The sequence below is a fragment of the Podarcis filfolensis genome (genome assembly GCF_964270895.1).
Source record: "Podarcis filfolensis genome assembly, chromosome: 5".
In the NCBI taxonomy this organism is placed as follows: Eukaryota; Metazoa; Chordata; class Lepidosauria; order Squamata; family Lacertidae; genus Podarcis; species Podarcis filfolensis.
In genome coordinates, this window is record NC_139608.1 from 49,206,260 (window position 1) to 49,212,259 (window position 6,000).

Genomic DNA, 6,000 nt, shown 5'->3' on the forward strand with positions numbered 1-6,000 from the left:
GTACAAGGGCCTACAGCCTATAAAACAGGATATCAGATAACTTTATGCACGGACCGCCAGGTCAAGCAGCCATTCTCAGAACAGTGGTTTTGGAATCAGCTGATTCCAAAATCCAATCCAGACATTTTGTAAATCAAGATCAAGAACTTCAATTCCTCTGAGGTTCTTTGTGAAAAGGCAGGATCCACATGTAATAAAAATATTTTTATTTGTTACTTGTTGCAGAATCTTCATTGGCCAAGATGTTAGGTCAAATACAAATGAAGACTTGAAAACAGTGCCCCCCCCCAAAAAAAAACCACCGTGAAGACACCAGAACTTTGTCTCATAAAAAAAGTAGCATGGTGGTGGTCTCTCCTCATGTAGCACTCAGTGAACCGCACCAGACTGGGACAGGACAATTGCTCTACAAATTTTGAAATGCAGTGGTATTCAGAAGAAATGGTATTTCACTGCTGTGAATATCCATACATGTATTTAAAGCCCTTTCAGAGTTTCTGCGCTGCTCCAAAAACAAAGATGCTGCCATCCCACTGTGGTATCAGACATTTGTCTTTCTTTTTTCATTTCTTTTTTCATTGCTTTTCTATTATATCATATCTTCACCACATACTGCGTTACAGTCCAACATAAGATAATAAGAAAGGAATAGCATAAATATAAGACATATGTAAGTGAATAATAATAATAACAACATAACTTATTTAACTCTTATGTATCTTAACTGTTACTCCCCTTCCACTCTTTCCATGGTTTCCTATTTGCTATCATTTTAACTGTGTTTTCTTATTCTACTAGGTTATTTTCATTACCTTACATTCTCTCATGTTGTAACATCTACTGCTGAGTGTTTTTTATCAGTCTGTTACGATTATTTTCATGTTGTAATATTTTTTCCATATAACCTATATATAATGTCCAGTCTTCTTTTAGACTTATCTTTATTTCTTAATCTATTTGTCATACAGTCTTACGGTAAATGTTTTGTTGTTTATTATTTTTTTGCCAATTTATGGACCAAATGATTTTCTGATTTATTGAGTTAGTTATGCTCATAGTTAAGAAATCCATGATTGCACATCAACTTCACCTTTTCCTTCAGCAGAGGTTTATATTCTTGTAGAGATTATTAATATCCAAAAACATATTGTGTTAATTCATGTGCAATGCTAAACCATGGTTTTAACACTACATGCACAAGCTAAAGTAAGCCCAAACAAAATCTCTGGTTGTGCAATTCCCCCATTCTGGCCAGGAAAAGGACCTTGCTTCCATTTAATTTCACTTTCCACACATCATATGAACCAGTTAACATAGTTTCAAACAAACTCTAGTCAGTTTCAAAGCAAGCCAACGTCAAACCACACATTATAAGTTGGCTTGTTTAACTAACTAAAGTTTCTTTTAAACCACAGTATCTGGTTCATACATATCATCAAGTGTTGTCTATGAAACATAACATCTTATATGGCTTTAAAAGGTAAAGGTAGAGGACCCCTGACAGTTATGTACAGTCGCGAACGACTCTGGGGTTGCGGCGCTCATCTCGCTTTACTGGCTGAGGGAGCCAACGTTTGTCTGCAGACAGTTTTTCCAGGTCATGTGGCCAGCATGACTAAGCCACTTCTGGCGAAACCAGAGCAGTACACAGAAATGCCATTTACCTTCTTGCCGGAGCGGTACCTATTTATCTACTTGCACTTTGACGTGCTTTTGAACTGCTAGGTTGGCAGGAGCTGGGACCGAGCAACAGGAGCTCACCCCGTTGTGGGGATTTGAACCGCCAACCTTTTGATTGACAAGCCCAAGGCTCAGTGGTTTAGACCACAGTGTCACCAGTGTCCCCCTTATATGGCTTAGGCCTGGGCTATTTAAAGAATGTATTATCCCATACAAACCTGTCTGGGCTCAGAGATCTTTGGGGAAGACCCTTCTCTCCATTCTGCCACCCTCGCAGGCATGTTGATGGAGATGTGAGAGAAGGCCGTCCCAGTGGCTACTTGCAGTCTTTGGAATTCCCTTCCTAGAGAGGCTAGAATGGGTCCTTCCTTGCTTTTTCTTCCACCAGCAGGTGAAGACTGTTTTATTTCAATAGTCTTTCAGGAACTGACTGTTTTTAAGAAAAGGGCTTTAAATAGTTCTGTGTTTTGCTGTTTTTACTATATGTATATTAATATATATATATTTATATTGTTTTCATTCTATTATTGTTCTATTAAGTGATTACCTTTTGTATGTTTTTAGGTTTTTGTATTTTATCCATGTTATTTTAGTTTTTGTAAATGGCCTTGAGTCCCAGTCTGGAGAAGAGGTGGGATATTGAGGATCAAAGAAGATTTGTGGAAATTAAGTACAGTTCTTCCATACACTTGGCAGCATGAGAGGGGAGGGGCTTTGCTCAAGCTCATTATAGCTTGTACATTATTTAGTGTTATGTGTGAATCAGCCCTTTGAGTAACCATTAAATCAAGGTTAACCTATTTAAATAAGCACTCAGCTTTACATAGAAGCACAGGTCCTGTTTCCGTGGACAATCAGGATTTCTAAATTTTATACAGTGGTACCTTGGGTTACAGATGCTTCAGGTTACAGACTCCGCTAACCCAGAAATAGTACCTCGGGTTAAGAACTTTGCTTCAGGATGAGAACAGAAATTGTGCAGTGGTGGTGTAGCAGCAGCAGCAGCAGCGGGAGGCCCCATTAGCTAAAGTGGTACCTCAGGTTAAGAACAGTTTCAGGTTAAGAATGGACCTCCAGAATGAATTAAGTTCTTAACCCGAGGCATCACTGTATTGTATCTTGCTTCTGATGTATAAGATGTAGACAGGAGAACGATATGCTCCATTCTACAGAAATATGCCAAATTATATATTTCTGGTTTGGATAAAATGATGACAGTAACAGATGATGTTATGCTGAATCAGTTAGCTTCTGGTGCAGGGAAAACAATAAGAATGTATGTGCATGCAGTTTCTACAGAGAAATGTCATCAGAAGGTGACATTACCCTTCAGTTCTTTTGTGGCTAGTCACTTAGCTACTCATGGTCGGCGCAAGACATTTTGCTTCATGAGGCAAAGGACAAGATGGCTCCTCCCTCACCACTGAATGCACAAAAACATTGGGGAGGGGTCGTAGGTCAATGGCAGAGCATCTGCTTTGCAGGCAGAAGGTCCCAAGTTCAATCACTGGCATCTCAAAGTAGGGCTGAGAAAGATTCCTGCCTAAAAGCATGAGGAACTGCTGCCAGCCAGTGTAGACAATACTCAATGGACTGACTCAGTTTAAGGCAGCTTCCTAAGCTCCTACGTAACCAACTACTGTAAATTGGTAGCTAAATTTCCCTTCAATACTGGCAATGGGACAGTGCCCTCCACTGCACCTGTACTGGGTGACTTTTAAGCCTACAGCAAGAGATGTCACAAAGGAGGACAGGTCATTGCTACTCTGACAACCCACCCACCCACCTTGATCCTAGGCCAATCCGTCTCCTGAGTTGTGATGTTTCTTCAGAACTTTGTGGTGACTACTGTTCTGGCTGTAGAGTTGTTGAACCACTCTTTGCGCTCATATCTCCATTTCTCTCACAGATCAGATTACAGTGATACCTCGGGTTAAGTACTTAATTCATTCCGGAGGTCCATACTTAACCTGAAACTGTTCTTAACCTGAAGCACCACTTTAGCTAATGGGGCCTCCTGCTGCTGCCGCGCCGCCAGAGCACGATTTCTGTTCTCATCCTGAAGCAAAGTTCTTAACCTGAAGCACTATTTCTGGTTTAGTAGAGTCTGTAACCTGAACCGTCTGTAACCTTAAGCGTATGTAACCCGAGCTACCACTGTATTCATTATCCCCCCCCAAAAAATAAAGTTGAGGGATATTCATAGCACAGCATATAGTCAAACGATAATCAAGGTCATAGCTTTTAAGCACTTGTCAAATTTGGCTCTTTTATTGATATTACTGTTAGTTTTCTTGGGGAACTATAAGGAGCTTTATTTCAGCTAGTATGTGGGGCAACTATTGTTTTGATACCTTTCAAGGTGATAACGCTGTAACATGTAACAGGTTTCCACCCATAGCAGTGCATTTTAAATGAGATCATCTCCCACAACCTTTTCAGATTTTTGTCTTATTAAAGACTCGGCTTTAATCAGATGAGTCTCACAGGCAACTTGGAACGTATGGAGCAGTTCCTAGAAATGCTTCTGGCATTTCAGGTGTTCCTTGAATATCAAATTTATTGATTTTTCTTTTCTTTTAAGGGCTGCTGCCAAGAGTTCATATTCTCCAGATTCTCTGAACTATAACAAAATAGATAGATCCCATCTGTGCCCTATGAAGATATCCATCAGAACAGATTGATCTGCTGGGAAAAGGCAATAGATCAATGCTTAAGCATCTGTATTGCAAGCAGATGGTCCCAGGTTCAATCCTTGGTATCTCTAGGTGGGACTGGAATTCTGCAGTAATGTTTCCAGTCAGTGTAGACACTGTTGAGTTAGATTGACCCAATAGTTTGACTCAATATAAGCCAGCTTCCTATATTCCTACTTTTCAGAGTTAGGGTTGCCATATTTTAAAAAGTAAAAACCAAGACACCCCAAAATTGTTGAGCTTTTATTTCCGGACATATGACAGCCCTACTCATAGCTGCCTTTTTCTTATAGTGCACACATTGCTTGACTTGGTAATTGACTATTTCCTAAGCTGAACTTCATTAGGGTTGCCAGGATGCTGCCTTGATACAATGGGGCACAAGACCTCAATGCAGCTTCTGATCTTTTTCTCACTTTACTGCTGGGATGAGCAGGCTTTCCAAAACAACCTCTCTCTTTGCCACTTTTGGCATTGACTTTCTTAGGAAAGCACATATACTTAGGGAAGCTGTTTCTTCCTCCAATCTGTATTCCAAATGCCACCATCTTTATTCTGCTACAACCAACCTTCCACTTTTCACTACCTCTGTGGACATTTTGGTCCCAACACTCTGAATTCTTCCTCCAGGTAAGCAAGATACACTATCACAGTTCAAGGGCGCTTTCCAGACAGACAAAAACACTCAAGGTTGGCACAGAGTATGGTAAGGGATGTGGCCTGGGAAAAAGGGGTGTAACCTGAGAAGACACAGGTTAGAGAAAGTCTCAGGGGCCAGAAAAAGACACCCAATAAGCCACATTTGGCCAGTAGGACTGAAGTTTCTAGCTCCTACTTCTGCTGTGGCCAACCAATCCAAAAGCAGGACATGAGAACAATTATGACCCTCTTCTGCTGTTATCTGATCCTAGAGGTAGCATATAGCCATCATAACTAGTAGCTTTGTTCTTTATAAAATTGTCTTATTCCCTTACATGAAAGTTGTGGGAACTCAAGACTCTGGCTTGTGATATCAGTGGTATGCAACATGGTGGAAAATAAGATGCAGCTAACAGCTGCTAATCTGGAATGCAAATGTCACCAATTGTTCTGTTCTGCTGCTTGGTAAACTCTACATCTTCAAATCTACCTAATTGATTAAACATCATTTTTATTTACGTGCTGCACCCTTCAACCCTTTCCGGTCCTTATTGGTTAATGTGAGGGAGCTGCAGCTTTTAATTACGTTAAGCTTTGTCTTCTTCTCCTCAAAAGTTTCTCAGCTGCTTCCTGAACCAACTCTCCCACGTACCTTCTGGGCTGGCTCCACGCCAAATGTTACACTCCACCACTGTAATAATTATTACTCTGAGGGTTTTTATTCGTTTCAGTCCCTTAGTTATGTGATAAAGTCTGTTCATGCATTCACCGGATGTAGAGGGGTTTTTTTAATGCACTGGGCTGCTTCTGAGAACCTACAGCTGTCATCCAGAGCTGGCATCTATGAGAAGGGTTAAATCAGTAGAATGGCAAAGACAGAAATAGAGTGGAAAGCAGCTGTGCATTGGGCTGGGCTCAGCTTTTGGATGTGTTTGTGATGTAAATCAGGACACTGTTTATTCATATCCCTTTCACAAACTTGTTC

General features: G+C 40.6%; 1 protein-coding gene across 4 annotated transcripts in view; it reads left to right on the forward strand.

Moving 5' to 3' along the window:
* Positions 1-5,783, forward strand: part of PLEKHS1 (pleckstrin homology domain containing S1) — a 29,498-nt gene extending 23,715 nt beyond the window's left edge. For 3 of the 4 annotated variants that reach the window (XM_083616727.1, XM_083616724.1, XM_083616725.1), the window contains one exon: positions 226-2,194. The gene's annotated coding sequence lies outside the window, so the exon portion shown is untranslated. Of the gene's footprint in view, positions 1-225 lie in introns of all 4 variants that reach the window. The other variant, XM_083616726.1, reaches the window with a different exon arrangement.
* The last annotated feature ends 217 nt before the right edge of the window (positions 5,784-6,000 follow it).